The sequence below is a fragment of the Muscardinus avellanarius genome (genome assembly GCF_963383645.1).
Source record: "Muscardinus avellanarius genome assembly, chromosome: 19".
Classification (NCBI taxonomy): Eukaryota; Metazoa; Chordata; class Mammalia; order Rodentia; family Gliridae; genus Muscardinus; species Muscardinus avellanarius.
Window position 1 is genome coordinate 8,947,062 of NC_137805.1, and position 16,956 is coordinate 8,964,017.

Here is a 16,956-nt window from a genome sequence, read left to right on the forward strand (position 1 = left end):
AGCTCTTTGTTTCTGTTTAGCAATCTCATTGGTTCACAAAACATTTTATACAGAAGATATGCCTTACCCATGAATTACATTGTTCAGAAATGATTTCTAGAGGCAAGTAATAGATAAGTCATAGATAAGCAGGTGTCTTAATTATAGAAGCACTTAATTACCGAAGCACATAATTAGATGTATACATAAAGCACTGACAGCTTCAAGGTTTCCTCAATGACATCAAGCGTGAATGCCAAGGGAAACAAATCTTAGTGGTTATAAGTATAGATTTCTTAAGAAATAGCCCCAGGAGTAAAAGTTATTCTTGAATGAAAGATGTGAGTTTGGGGAAAGGAACTTAACTTCTTTCAAGTGAGCCTCCTGACCTGCTAAATGTTGATGATAACATTAGCTACCTCATAAGGCTGAGCCATGATGAATGTTATATGAGGAAACGGAAGCAGACTTCACAGCTTCTTTACTCCTAACAGTTCAGCTGAGCGTGAGAAAGCATTCAGGGTGTGTCAGGTTTGCACATTCAAATAAGAGGTAAAGTGGACAATCACGAGACCTGAGATAATAATGAACAATCACAGAACCCTTCAGGAAAAAGATGGAGCATAAATCCTTTAGGGCTGGATAAGCTCATAGCTGGGTAATTTCATTTTGCCCAATAAGGTCTTTAGGAACCTGAAAATAGATGATTTAACTTTTTTTCCCTTAACTTTTGGCTAATCATGCTTTTTACTATTATAAATGATAAACCTATTTCTTCAATCATCAAGAAGTGGTGAGATTTGTCTAGAGGAACGGTTCTCTAGTTAGGGCCAAAAATCATTCCATTTTTTTTCAAATTAAAATGTAGGTAGCTTTTGTTGGCCTTTCAGTTCTAGGATGGAAGCAATCAACAAAGAATTCATTATTATTATTTTTTGTGTGTGTGGTGCTGGGGGTGGAACCCAGAGGCTTTCTACCTCCGGGCTATACTCCCAGACCTTTTTTATATTTTATTTGGAAACAGGGTCTCACTAAGTTGCTGAGAGCCTCACTCAGTAGCTGAGGCTCGCTTTGAACCTGTGCGATCCTCCTGTCTCAGCCTCCCAAGCGCGGGGATTACAAGCGTGCGCCACCACACCCGGCTCATTAAAAAAATATTTTACCTTCTTCATTTTGGGGGTGGTGGTCTGGGGATGGAAACCAGAAGCATTTGACTTCCTGCCTTATTTTTTATGTTTTATTTTGAAAACGAGTCTCACTAAGTTGTGGAGGGCCTCACTAAGTAGCGGAGGCTGTCCACAAACTGTGATTCTCCTGTCTCAGCCTCCTGAATGCTGGGATCACAAGCATGCACCACCATGCCCGGTTTACCTTCTTCATTTTAAAAATTATCATCAGCCAGGCGTGGTGGCGCATGCTTGTAATCCCCGCACTTGGGAGGCTGAGACAGGAGTTTCGCACAGGTTCAAAGCCAGCCTCAGCTACTTAGTGAGGCTCTTAGCAACTCAGTTAGAACCTGTTTCCAAATAAAATATAAAATAGGTCTGGGAGGATAGCCAGGAGGTAGAAAGCCTCTGGGTTTCACCTCCAGTACCACACACACACAAAAATTATCATCATGAGATAAAGCAGAGTTCATAATATTCTTGTGATTTTAAAACTATATGAATGTCACTGAACAACAGGAAATATATGATACTTTAATATATAAGTCCTAAATGATAATACAGTGATTTAGTGTTCAATGACAACAAAAGAAATGGATTATCTACATACATAACCACACAGATAAAATCAATGCACTCCACTAATATCAAGCTCAATCCGCACTATATAATTCTACTTCTCTGACAATCTGGAGAAGCCAAGGCAGCAGTGATGGAGAACTGACCCATGGTTATTGGGGTATGGATGGGAAGAATATTTGAATGGAAACAGAAAGCAGAGAGGAATTTCCTGGCGTGATGAAAGTGTCCTGCATGCCAAGTAGCCCATGGTGGCCCAACACGTGTTTGTCAAGACATATTTAATTATGCCAAAAATATGAATTCTATTCTCTGTAAGTTAAAAATAAGCTTTAAAGAGAAAAATATACAATTCACTGTTTAGTAAGTTTTAGTCCTAACATTATTTTAAATAGCCATATACAGGTGGTTTCTCTGGAACAAAAATGACTTCATTAATAAAATCTCAGTAGACCCCATTGTTTAAAAAAATTATAGTAAATTCTGTGGCTCATCTCTGCACACCACTCTCCTAGTCTTCCTTGCTTAGGGAGCCCAGAAGACAAAATATTAAATTTCTAGGCCTCGTTTGTGTCTGTTGTCCACCAATTAGAAACTCTCCAGTATTTAAAGAGCAGTGGCTATCTTCCTGCCGCTACTGCTCTGGGCAACAGAAGTTCTAAAGAGGCCTGTTTTAGAGGAAGTTGCAGCAGAAGTGGTGTACCCTTCAACTCAAGTCTAGAGGTGGCTACACCATTCCTCAGTTTCTAGCGTTGCAGACCATTTTGTCAGCACCCAACCCCTTTATTAAGTTCTTTCTGCAAGAAACACCTAGAGTGGTTTCTTTTCCCTGCCTTGGTTTCTGCTGATATAAAAGCAGTTTATTTATAAACGTCTCCATGTCATAGTCCCCAAAGAAGTTCTAGAGATGTTCGATTTAAATTCAGCAATCTATGGCCAAAGTGAAGCTACCTTCTAGACTTTTCCATGGCACTCATTCCTTGACCATTGTCTTGGAATGATGAAATATATTAGTTGGTTAGTTAGTTGCTTAGTTAATTTTTCTCTACGGTTGGTAGCTCCAGGCTCACATACCAATATTATTTCCCTTAGCAGGAGAAATACAGCTTCTTACGTTATCTCAATAAAGTCTCAGAATTGCACTTGTTGGTCCTGGTTGGCCAGATGTAGGTATTCTGTCCATTCCTAAACCAAGAACATTGTATCTTTAGTTGCAGGAGGTCAAAGTTCAGGCCACTCTCATTACTGATAAAGAAGACAGTATAAAAATAAACACCCCTTGATCAACTGTCAGTATGTTCTCTATGGATTTTCTGTTGTTCACTGCGGGTGGGGGGGTGTCCTAAATGTATCTCCTTCTCTATTAAACAATTAACTAAATTAGTTAAGCCTAAAATGAGTGCTGTAGACTTGTTTAAGGAAAAGGTTCCCATGAGGCTTGGTAAACATTGCCTGAAGTATCGGGAACAAGCCTCATTTGGGGATGCCTAGGGACCAATCTGACTGCACTGTTACACATCTGGGGAGGAGATGTGAGCAATTCGGTACCCTTGCCTGCCTTGCTCAAGTGCAAAGACAAGAAGAGCATTTTTGGTCAAGGTATATGACAACAGGGCTAGAAGGAGAAATGCACTGGTGAGGATGAGGGTGATGGGCGCATGGCTGAAGATGCCCTGCAGGACCGGGGCCCAGTGCATTTTTGTAAAGGAATGACTAAGACTTCCATATAATTTGAGTTCCATAGGAGAAAGAAGTTCATCCTGGGCTACATTTCTTTACTTCTCCTCATGGTAGTGGAGGTTGGTAGTTTTGCCCCTTTAACACTCTTCCCTCTTTCTAAGAGTGCCCTCATGTTCTTTTTGAAATCCTCTGGTCTCCTGATCTCAATTCCTGAGGTTCCTCTGACACTTTAGAAGGAAGTATGGAACCTGGGCCATGACCTCCTGCAGCCAGGAAAGATGCAACCCTAGATCTGAACAACCGTGGCTAACAGGCTTAATTCTGAGACTTCACTGGAGATTCTTCTGTTCACTGGCATTCTTCTGTTAGCTTTAGTATTATGGGATATTAGCCTGCAGCTATCAATGACTGACACGTGAAGCCAAACATAGCAGAAGACTCAACAGAAAGATAGCAAGACCCCAAGTACCATCAGACAGCTGGACCATAGTCCCAGCTGTGCCTTTCCAGGCAATGGGAGCCACAAGTAAGCTGTTCTTCCTCAAACTCAAAGCCAACATATTGGTTACTTGTATTTGCTGATTTTTCTTTGTATTGTTTTCTTTTACCATCAAATGCATTAACTGAATAACCTAATGTTGACCTCCATTTCAAAGTGGATACTTTTTGTATATTCAAATGTTTCAAATAAGAGCATATAAAAAATGTTTTTATGAGACTTTGGGGTTGTAATTTCTCCAAAAGATCAAGCAAGAACTGCTTTTGTATAACAGAAACAACATATTGAAAAATGACTAAAAATTGCCCTTTTATGAAACATTTACACTATTAAAATTAAAAAAAAACCTTCACCAATTTTCTGTCTAAAGAGTAAAGGAAGAAATGAAGTAATCATAGAAGAAAAGAAAGGAAGTAATAAACTCCAGAAGCCAGTGTTTTAGGATCTTCATAGCTTTAGAAATTCTTCTTTTGAGGGGCACCACCCCAAAATCATATCCAAAACTCAATGCTCCCTGAGCAGGTGTAGTTCATATACCTGGCACTAGGGTGATTTAAGACACAAGTTGATACGTCATAATAAAATGGTTGATAAAATACCATATGTGGCCCAGATATAATGAAACAATGAGTCATTTTAATGTTGTAGCCTTTTCTCATATTTTGGAGCTGTTAAATTTTGTTTTGAACTCCCATTTTCTGAAGGAGCCTGAAAATTCCTGGTATCTGAGAACTGTGACTAGTGCATCTAAGATAAAGTGATTAAAAGGTAATTTTTCAAGGCACCAAGTAAGAATATTCACACAGCATGTCATGATCCATTTCCATCATTTTAGAAGAAATTTGCTCTGTTCTGCTTGTGAAATCTGAGGCTACCTATGCCTCCCCTGAGGTGATCACTGGGTGGGGTTAGCTCTTCTTCCCTGCTAATTTAAAAGGTTTTAAAGTTGGAATTAATGGGGGCTCAAAGAATGTTTCCTTTATAAAAGGAAATACTGCAATTCAACATTAGTATAATCGACAATTTATTGTATTTGAATGCTATCCTTCTAATTTATGTTTTTTTTTTTTTTATGGCCCAGACGGGGGTAGCAATGAATCAAAACAAAACAAACACAAACCATCAATACCCTATCAATTCCCATCTTATAAGGAATTGGATCAGACAACAAGAAATGGTCAGACAACAAGAAAACTAAAACCAATAATAATAACGATGATGATAGTAATACTAATATTAAATAAGTTCAATAAACTACCTTAAAATTAATCAGACTGACATGGTAGTTTCATAAAAGAAAATGGTAGTTGGGTGTGGTAGCGTACACCTGTAATCTCAGTACTTGGGAGGCTGAGGCAGGAGGATCACAGGTTCATGGCCAGCCTCTGCATCCTAAGGAGGCTTTCTGCAATTTAGTGAGACACTGTTTCAAACTACAAAATAAAAAGGGCTGAGGGTATAGCTCAGAGATAGAGTGTCATAAGAAAAAAAGAAGAAAAAAAGCAAACATATTAAGTAGCTTTTTTTAAACAAAGGCTTAAAAAAGGCTTAAAAATCCCGAGGCAAAATATAATGAAAACAACAGCTACTAATTCCTAAATTCAAATAAGTAGTGAGCAAACTGCCAAGAAAAAAATAGTTTTGGGTATCTGATTACAGATGAGTAGACTGGAACAGATTATCCTCTAGATACTTTATCAAGGGGAAAGCTGACATTACAGATCTAACAGCTTTATCAAAAACAGGCTTCTCACACTTTAACCTGTAAATGAATTACCAAGAGATCTTATTAAACAAACAAACGCAAGTATAGATCCTGATTCAGCAAACGTGGAGGAGGGACAGAGATTCTGCAGTTTCTCCATTGATAATAAGGATGCTAGCTCAGAGAGCAGACTTTGTCCAGCAAGGCTCTCTATTTCAAGTTTGGTTTGCTTACATTTCCCCCTTCTATTTGAAACAGCTTGCCTACATTATCTATTGTATTATTTTTTATAACCCAGTGTAAAATGCCTATGTTCAAGTTATTTCCTCTTCAATATAGGTAAAAAGAGCACCCCCATATTATTAATAGAACAGTGGTCCTTTTTAACCTTACCTGCCAGGTAAAAAGAAACCCTGCTTGTCTTCTTCAACCACTCTGCTCTAGGCCAGTGAGTCCCATCCTGCCTCAGGGGACAGGTGGCTAACCCACAGGTGTTCAGAGGGAGCCATCGCTTTTATAGATCCCTCCCTCTAGCTGCTCACTCACTCTCCTGACTACCTCTCTGATCTCCCATCTGGTTTTATCACACTTTTTCCTATTATAATCCTCCAAATGTCTCTGATCTTGTACTTCCTAAAACAATTTAATGCATGACCTGCAATGGCACTAGCTCCCGGAATGCCATATCCCAGATGGTCCATTCCTTCCCCTTCCAGACTCCATCCCATTCATCTACTTACCCTACCAGACACAAATCGCCACCTGGTTTTGCAAAATCACTACCACACCTGACTTTTTATGACAGGTATGAGAACTGACACAAGTGGAATTCACCTAGACCATTCTGGCAAATGTCCAGTGAGTCATCAGTTAAAGGTAAACAGCACAGAAAAGAGGAGCATGCAGGCAAAATATAGCCTTCTACCCTCTTGAAACAAGGACAGAATATAAATTCATTTTTGTCTTAAGATTGACAAGGCGACAGCGCCAAGCCATTTGGCATTAGTGAAGTTTCTGCGTTTTCACCTGTTGGTGGGTACAAAAGTACATAACCAGTCTGCTCTCATCAAAGATGACATCTTAGATATGTTTCTACATCCGCAGGAAGACTTCTGCTCACCTAATGTGAACAACTTAGAAAACTGCCATTGGTCATGACAAGGTCAACATTTCATCATCTTCTTACTTACAGGATCAATTATACACTTAAAGTTAAGTACAAGAATAAATATGTTCAATTCTAATCATAACGAAAATGCAATACATTCACTCCTAACTTAAAACTGTTAGAATAATTTTAATTGATTTCTTCAGAATGATCTATTTTTCAGTCATTACAACTATGCTTACGAAGAATAATCAAAGTCATGAAAAAGTGGTCCCAACTTAATGCTCGTTGGGGAAAAAACAAAAAAAAAAAGAAAGAAAAGAAAAAGAAAAAAAGGGGGAAAAAAGGGATGTGGGTTTAGCTCTCTGGCACAGCACACACTTAGCATGCTTAGCAACTTAGCAACTACAAAAGAGAATAAAAATATATATCATTTAGCCAAATATATTCAAAATATTATCAGCACAATATGTACAATATGTGATCAGTATAAAAACTGAGATGTTCTATATTTTTTCCAAACTGCCTTTGAAGTCTCATATATATCCCGCACTCGCACAGCGCAATTTGAACTAAGGCACGTCAGTGACTCGGGAACTACAGGCAGCGTGAGGCTGCCTGTTGGAAACTGTGCCTCTAGCAAATGTGCTCAAACCACGAGTTCTCGGTTCATCAACTTGAAAATTACTTCAGGAGTCCACATCTCGCCGCTGCCTCCTTCACAGCCTCTTCCTCCCTTGTACGTCTCCACCTCATACAGCAAACCAAAGAGCTCTACGTGGTCATGGTGATATTGTTTATACCATATTCTGCATGGTAACTTTGCTTGTTTGACACATGGATTTTAATTTTGGGAAATAACATTTGCAACTTGAAAAGCATATGATAGTTCTCTGGAAAAATAACAAAACAAGTATTAAGTGTAGGTAGGAAGAGAAGGCTGTGATACTGTCGCCAGACATGTGCTGGGCAAAGAACGTTAAGAGACAGTGAGGGGCGAGGCCAGTCAAGAATCCTAACCAGAGCTGTTCACCAAGAACATCTGCTATACTATTTATTTATTTATGTATGTATTTATGTATGTATTTATGCATTTATGTATGTATATATGTATGTATGTATGTGTGTATGTATGTATGTATTTATTTATTGTGGTACTGGGAATTGAACCCAGGGGCATTCTAACTCCATGCTACACCCCCCAGCCCTTTTTATTTTATTTTATTTTTTATTTTGAAACAGGGTCTAAGTTGCTGAGGCTGGCCTCAAACAAACCCGCTATCCTTCTGTCTCCTCCTCCCAAGGAAATGGATTACAAGTGTGCACCACCTCACCCGGCTTCATCGCACTTTCTGTGATAGAAATTTCATTTGTTTTTAATAGTTTAGAGATTCCTAAAAATCCTGTTTTCATCTTGACAGCTTAAAGAAAAATAACTATTGCCTTGGATTTTTTTTCCTTAATTGCATGCCTAGTTAACTAAGTCACTGCATGGTTTAGTCAATCTAGTAATCATTATTTCTCTCTTTTGTTATACTCAGCTTTATGCTGCCTTCTTTCAGGAATGGTCAGAAAATGATCAAATGTTTTAGTTTCATATTTTTCTTTTTCTTTCTTTCTTTCTTTCTTTCTTCTTTTGTTTTTTCAATACTGGGGATGGAACCCAGGGGCTTTCTACCTCCGAGCTACACCCCCAGCCCTATTTTTTATTCTTTTATTTTTGAAACGGGGTCTCACTGAGTTTCAAAAGGCTTCACTAAGTAGCTGAGGCTGTACACCAACCACAATCCTCCTGTCTCAGCCTCCAAAATGCTGGAATTACAAGCGTGCGCCACCATGCCCGGCTCATATTTTCTGAAAATCTTTTATTTTTCCTCCCTATTGAATTTGTAGTTTAGCTGGTAATAGAATTGTAGGACCAAATGTTTTCCCTTTCAAACCATGAAGGCTGTTCTCTTGTCCCTTTGAAAATATCACTGTTGTAAACTGCCCACTTCACTCTCGTTTCCAGAATCCTCTAGTAGCTTTTGATTCCTTGGTTTTCTGAAATATCTTGCGTTTTGTTATTAGTCCATTCCTGCTCTGCCTTTTCTTATCTTTCAGGTACTAAGGATTGAATTCGGGGTCTCACACAAGCTAGGCAAGCACTAAGCTTGCATACCCTGCCCCAGACCACTATACTTATTCTTTCTCATCCTATTTTGCATTTTGGAGGCTGGTCTGAGGATTAAAGCAATTAAAGTTTGTTTTTTTTAACAAAATTCAAAAATTCATGTGAGTGTATCTGTGCCTTTAATTATTTCTTCCACTTCCTTTTCAGTTTCTCCTTCTAGACCCTCTATTTGAAGATGCAGGACCACTTGGAAACATCTCCTAGTTTCACAACTTTTCACTCCTATTTTCCAATTTCTAGTTCCTTTGTCCTGTTTTCTGGAGGTTTTCTTAAACTTTTCTGTTAGCCATTATCCTTCTCTTTTCTACTTATGTGAGGATGGAAATCATACTTTTAATCTGCAGAAAGTCCTTCTCTTGGACGTTTTCTTTTCATGGGAGTCTGTTGTTGACTACTGACAACAGAATTTAGAATTATTGTGATCTCTTCCCTGCTGTACTTCTGCTTCCTCTGGCTCATAGCTTCTTCATTTCTTCTCATCAAAATGAGGACCATTAGCCAGGCGTGGTGGTGCATGCTTGTAATCCCAGCATTCGGGAGGCTGAGACCGGAGGATCGCAGTTCGCGGACAGCCTCAGCTACTTAATGAGGCCCTCTGCAACTCAGTGAGACCTGGTTTCAAAATAAAGAATAGAAAATAGGGCAGGGCCTGTAGCTCAGAGGTAAAATGACCCTGGGTTCCATCCCCAGACCCGCAAAAAAAAAAAAAAAAAAAAAAAAAATGAGGACCATTCAGTTTCTGATCTCCTTAGACATGGTTTTTGGTGATCTCTCAATTCTGGCCACCTAAAATCCATGAACCATTTGGATTAAAGATTGATATTTTTTCTTGTATCAGATCTATATTTTTTCTTACTCTAGTTTTTAAGAGTATGAAAGTTGAAGGTCTACAGTATATTCTATTTTAGGGTCAGGATTTAACTGAAATAGAGAGTCATGTTTATATTCAATCATAACAGATATATTGAAACTGATTCTAGACTTAACTCAGTATTATAGAATTAAGTTGAACCAAATTTCACCTACATTTAAAGTCTAAACAAAAACTGAATAGGCTTATTTTCATATAATTCCCACTGGTACCATTTTTAGGACATCTTACTAAAGCAAAGACACAGTTAAAACTGAGGAGGTATCTTCATCCTTTCTTATTATGGTAGTCTATGCCTAAGTAAAAGTGAGTTAAGTGTCCTGTTTCCAGAAAAAGAATACAGCCTTCAGAGGGGGTGGACAAGAATCCCAAGATACAGCCAGCAAGAACTAAAATGCTCTCTGTGTGCCTATTTAATTGCTTTTCTCTCAAGCTTGTATCAGATCCATATTTTAAGAAAGTTACTGAGTAACTATTTTTTTCTTAAAGTACTCTGAGTGTATAAAATCTTGCTGTAAGGTGAAGTCATCTTCCGCTAGCACAGACTTCCTCTCAAAGCTCAATGTGCTACTTGCATTCTGTTGACTTCAATTTTGCTTTTTCTTCATACCTTGCTAAGGGATGTTTATCTGAGGGTCTCGTCTAAACAAAAAAATCCTCTAAAATGAAAATCCTGAGAAAATGGGAGTGCTGAAAGAGACCATTCTCAAGGGATTATACATGCATATTCTCCGGCATCTATGTAAAAATGTGAATAATCTTATTTACTTTTCTGATTCAGATGGCAAAAGAGCTGCCAATGCTTGGATACTTAACAAGATGCCGCCCAGGGGAGAAGATGATACAATGTTAAATATCTGTAATGAAATATAACAGCCACCAAAACAAGAACAGCGGCCTGAGCAGATGGTGCCCAACCTGCCCACCTAGCATCCTTTCTCCTGATTTAGGAGGGTGAAGGCAGTGATCACAACCAAAACATCTTGCCTCCTAAGGCTTCCTTAAAATTAAGGAGAGTCTTGTCACCCTGTTTACTCTAACACAATGAGTGCTGAGGTATGAAGGGCAAGTCTCTAATTTTGTACTAAATATAACTAGGCATGTGTCCTTTTTCTTGTGGCTGAGAGAGCACATGTGACAACTAGAAGTGCCACACCCATCTTGCAACCAGAAAGCAGTGGGTACCAGGATGAAGGCTTATCAAGAAAGGATGCTGCAGAATGAGCAGGGTCGGAGGCTGGAGCTCTGAGAGCATCACCTAGCTCTTGGGTCAGCTCTGGGTTACCTACCTCTCACCTTCTCTTACATGGGTTCACGATGTGAACCTATACACTGTAGTACTGTAGGAGTCATAGAGATCACTCCCAAAGGATTCACTAGCAATACCAAAACTTCAGTTTCTCCTCCAGGAACTTGTACACAAGGAACTCAATGCTTGACCATAAAAGCGATATCTTCCTCCTTTAAAAAAAAAACAAAACACCTTTGTTTTTTAACCTCAGGGAAAAAAATAATCTCTTGCCAAAAGCTCTTAAAGTTAAACACAGGTTGGGATTTGAAAATATATGGCGCTTTGCTTTTTTATTTTATTTTTTATTTTTGTAGTATTCAGTATTGAACCCAGGGGCATCCTACCCCGGAGCGACACGACCCCTTGGACAATTTTGTTTGTTTGTTTTATTTTGAAACAAAACTTCAATATATTGCTGAGTGTCTCACTAAATTGCCGAGGCTGGCCACAAACCAACAACCCTCTTTGTCTCAGCCTCCCAAGTACTGAGATTGCAAGTGTGCATCCCCATGCCTGGCTTAAAGCAGTGTCATGCATGATGCACTAATCCAACAGAAGGCACATGCATTAAGGCACTGATCTTTCTTTCAGGGTTTGACAAACCTGCCAAGTCCAGCCGACCACCTACTTTTGTCAAAAAAGATTTATTAGAACACAGACACACCTGTATTTATATATTGTCCATGGCTGCGTTCACACAGTGGCAGAGCTGTGTCACTGTAACATCGACAGTGTGGCCCTTAGAGCACTCTCTGGCCATTGACAGAATAAGATGGCTGATTAGCAAATGCAAGGAATTATGGAGAGGAAACTGTAGGAGGAAGTCCAACCACGAGAAAGGCCAGGGGCAACAGGCCCAGTGCTGTGCTCTGAGTAAAACTGAGGCCATTATGATATCATTGGCATTGCGATAGATGACCCCTCTGGTGGGCAATCCTGGGGAACTGTGGGAAGGAACAGGTACAGAACAGATAAGGGTATGCAACACCATTGGCCAATCAAACTGCCAGTCAAGGTGGAGGGGGAAACTGTCCAATGTGGAGCACCTAACTAGGGGCCAAAATCATAAAAGGGGAGACACTGGAGCTGCCTGTGGCTCTGTGCCTGTGTTCTCAATCAGGACAGCACACCCCCCACATTATATGTGTTCATTCCCCCCTTATTTTCTGTTACAAAAAACAAACAACAACAAAAGCCCTCTTGCCTTTATCTATACATGCTTTCTGTCTTCTCTACTGAATATTTTCTTCAGGAATAGGAAAACCAACACCCTTCCGCCATCACCCTGTGAGGGACAGATATATGTTTTACTACAGATAATGTCGATTTATTGCCTTTCCTTTTACTGAAGGAAGTGCTTGGCTACAGAAGAAAAATATATATGGTGTTCTAAAAAGTGAGGTAGTTTCTCGTGCTCTTTTTTTCTTTTCTTTTCTTTACTTGTCTTTTCTTTCTTTTCTTAAATGTGTTGTTCTGGGGAACGCCTTTAGCCCCATCTTATTTTTTTATTTGGAAACCAGCTCTCTCTAAGTTGCTGATAGCCTCACTAGATTGCTGGGGCTGGCTGTAAAATCATGATCCTCCTGTCTCAACCTCCCAAGTATTGGGGTTAGAGCCATGCACCATCTCGTCCAGTTCCTCCTGATATTTCTTAATTCTAATAGTGTAAAAGTGACAGTATATTTTGGAGATGGTCTCCAAATAGGAGCTAGAACACTTGTAATAAATTTCAAAAAGTTGTCATCTCTAATCTGAGATGTTATTAACAGGATCTATACTGTTAAAATGCTGATCTAATTTCCTAACGGAAGCCAAAAAATCCATTTTGTTAGCTAACTCTTAAATTTTACCAAGTGTTTATTTATTTATTGTATTCTTTTTTATACAATTTAGATTAAAAATATTTTTACCTTAACAAGGGTTTGAAGAGTTCTACTTGAAATTTAATTCTCTTCAAATAAATACAGACTTGTACACAGTTATTTCATTTATTATGCACACTACATTTTAGGGAAGTTCTTTTATTCAATTCAAAAGAAGATATTTAAGATGGAAACGTATTCTGCATAGAAGCTTCTCTACCAAGAAACAGGTTGAATTTCAAACGGCCATGGCTCAAATCCTTTTTCCCTGAGTCTAAAGGATACATATATGTCTTTGTTCCAACATGGCTTTGTTTGAGCTGATAAGAAGGTGCCAGAGGAAGATTTCTAATAAAATAACAACTTTTTCAAATATGTCCTTTTAAAGTTCCTTCCTCAGAAGAGAAACAGAGCCATTCTAGTATGAAACAAAACATGTAAAGTTGTAAGCCTATGTTTTAAAGTATATGCACAGTTTAGTCTCTATGGGGCCCAGAAAAGTGCAGACAGCTTAACATATACCTGGATATGGTCAAGGAGGTCATGTGAGTTCAGGCTCCTAGAGTAAAATCTGCCTTTATTTATTTATTTATTTATTTATTTATTTATTTATTTATTTTAACTGAGGATTGAAACTCGGGGCATTCAACCTCCAAGCTACAATCGCAGTCCTATTTTTATTTTTAATTTGAAACATGGTCTCACTGGGTTGATGAGAGCCTTGCTACTTACTGAGGTTGTCCTTGAACCTGTGATCCTCCTGTCTCAGCCTCCCAAGCACTAGAATTACAGGCGTGCACCACCACGCCCCAGCCAGCGATCGAGAGCTGCTTTAAATGGGCAGAACTCAAGCCTACTGCATTCAAGCTTAGCCTAAAGAAAGAGGCAGAACATAACCAGCAAAACAACTGCAGCATTCTGAGCACCTGGAAGATGAGTTCTGGCAATGTGCAAGGTGCCTCCTGCACGGGGGAGCACTGATGACAAAGCAGGAGAAGATGGATGTCCCAAGTCAAGCAAATCCACTCTTCTTCTACTCTATTTAAACCCTCCGGGTGAGGACTGATGGTGCCCATTCACGTTGGTGAAAGTGATCAGCTTTACTCCGTCTAATTCCCTGGGAAACACCCTCACAGACACACCCAGAAATAATGCTCCTTTAGTCCAAGTCCAATCAACTTGATGCATAAAATTAACCATCACAAGGACCTTGCTTCTCAAAAGCTACTACATGTTTGATATTGGAAAGCTTTCACTTAATTATATATGTAGCAATTGACGAATGGGAATCCTTCCTCCCATAAAATTATTTAGATCTAAATGCTATAATTAACCAATTAGTTAAAAAGTTGTGACTTTTATGAGATATACATGCAGGTCAAGTTTATCCGATAAACATTAGCAATGGACTTGAGGTGTGTCATCAGTATAAAATATGCCAACCTCTGCCCATTAGCAACAGCTCCATCCTGATACCATGGTTGGAAGTATAATTGTAAATGGCCAAATGGGGATCTAGGACCTAGAAATCTGCAGTTCTTCCTAAAAAAGTAATAGCAAGGGTACATAAAGCAAGGGTTCTGTGGGTTATATGATTTTGTTTGGAAGATGCTGAGGCATAAAATGTTAAAATATGTTTCTCTATTATTGGATATGTAGTTGCCACTCTGCTAGTTCACTCTTTAATTTTGAAAATATTGTTGATTACAGATTTGATTACAAAATACTTTCTTAGAGAACATCATTGGATTAATGTGTCCTGGAACACAGTTGGGGGTATGATGAGCATTATTTAGATCATGTTAGCAGAAAACATCATGATCTGCAAATCATGTGAGGGAAAATGTAGTTTTATAGTACAGAATGTGTTACACGTAACAAGTTTGGGGTGGAGTTATCGCAAATTCCAATTACCCATTCTGTTGCCATGTAACATACCAGCTAAGCGATGATGTACAAGCCAGTTACCATCCAGGAGCTGTATCCCTCATCTGTAAGACAGAAATATAATGCCTACCCACATCATAAAACTATGGCAAGAATGAGATATGGTCACATATCTCAAAATAACCTTTGGGTGTGCAACACTCAAAACTTCTAAAACTACATTTAGAACTATGTAAATGTACCATGGAGTAGAAGATACAACCACATGCATTCTTAAGATAATACTTGGGAGAAAATCCGGGCTTCCTGAACACATTGAAGAATTTATTCACTTTCCTCTGCTCTCTCGAGTAATTTACAGAAGAGCTGCATGTGTTCGGGAAGTGCTTTAAAAGAGTTTAGGAAAGACTCTGGTTACCACCTGGCAAGTGCAGGCTGGGTACCCGAAAGGTCCCCTATGGAGCATCCATCGTGCGGTGTAACCACATTCCAGAGTCTACAGATTCAGATGTGAGGGTAGGATGGTCCAGCGTTTATACGGCTTCAAGGAACTGATTCATGGTAGACCAAAAGGACCCTGAAGAATGTTTAATGACCAAATATTAACTTTTAGTGAAAACTTTATGATAACCTGTAGATCAATTTCTGTGAACAACAAAATGACCGATGGCTTAGAGACTGTGCTACATAGGAACTCCACCTTCTCTGAGGATGATGCAGATGATAATATGTCACTTTTTGCATTTCCTTTTTCTATATGATTATGGTTGAATGTCCTCCTTTCTAACTGATGGAGTCTTTGTCACGTTTTATATGAAATCTCTGTTTCTCTTTTTCTAAGGTGGGGAAAATACAAATAGGATAGAGGCATAGTGCTGTCCTTCCCATAACTGGCTTGTCTTGGTACTGGGTATTGAACTCAGGGCCCTGTGCCTACTAGGCAATCCCTCTACCATTGAGCTACATTTTTCATAGTTTAAAATATAATTGGGAAATAAAGCACCCTATGAATATTGATTTGAGGAAGTTTTCTGCCTAAACCTTTTGAGAGGCACATAGGTTGTTTCTGGCTTATAGGGTATAGAAAGCAGAATAATAGCCCCTTGAGGGTGCCCATTTCCTAGTGCCCAGAGCCTGTGAGCATGGCATCTGACATAGCAGAGTGGAGTGGAAGGTAAAGATAGACATCCAGGTTGCTACTCAGCAATCCTATAAAGAGATTTTCCCGGATGGTCAAGGGGACTCGGGTAACCACAAAGGACCTGAAACACAGAACAAAGAGACAGAAGAATAAGAAACAGAGATGGCACTGTAAAAAAGACTTCATGGTTTTGAAAATGGACTAGAGTCACAAGCCAATGAATGAAGAAAAAGACCTTCCCGTAGAACCCATACAAAGGAGTGTAGTACTGTCTACCTCTTGAGTTTGGCTCATGAGACCCATCTTGGATTTTGGAATTCTGTGATTATATGATGATAGATTTGTGTTGTTTAAAATCATTAATTCTGTGGTGACTGTTTATAGCAGCAACAGGATTTAATACTGATCGGAGAAAGCTTCGGAAGGAACCTGCCTTGAGGCTGGGCCTTAAACTGGGCACAGTGGTGCCACTTGTAATCTCAGCATTTGGGAGGCTGAGACAAGAGGATAGTGGTTCACAGACAGCCTCACCTACTTAGTGAGGTCCTTTGCAACTTAGTGAGACCCTATTTCAAAATAAAAAATAAAAATAGGGCTGGAGGTATAGCTCAGAGGTAGAATGCCCCTGTGTTCAACAACCAGTTCAGCAAAAAAAAAAAAAAAAAAAAAAAAGATGGGCCTTAAAGAATCTGAAGACATAACTAGATGCTCAATACATTCAAAATAAAGGTATTAATCTCAGTGATAAAAGATTCTCTACACCAGATTAAAATTCTTCATTCAATGAAACACAACATAAAAACAAATACTATAAATCCTTTATGTGATTTTTACTAAGTTAATTTCACTTAAAAGGCAGCCAATTCTTTTTACAGTCTAATATGTATAAAAGATGCCAAATTAATAAAAAAAACTATGTGCTAATTTCACGTGATTGCCACATTTATACCTAATCTTACAAACTATTTCTTTATCCCATATGAAGAAATTACCCAAGTTAGCCTTGTGTGCTAAA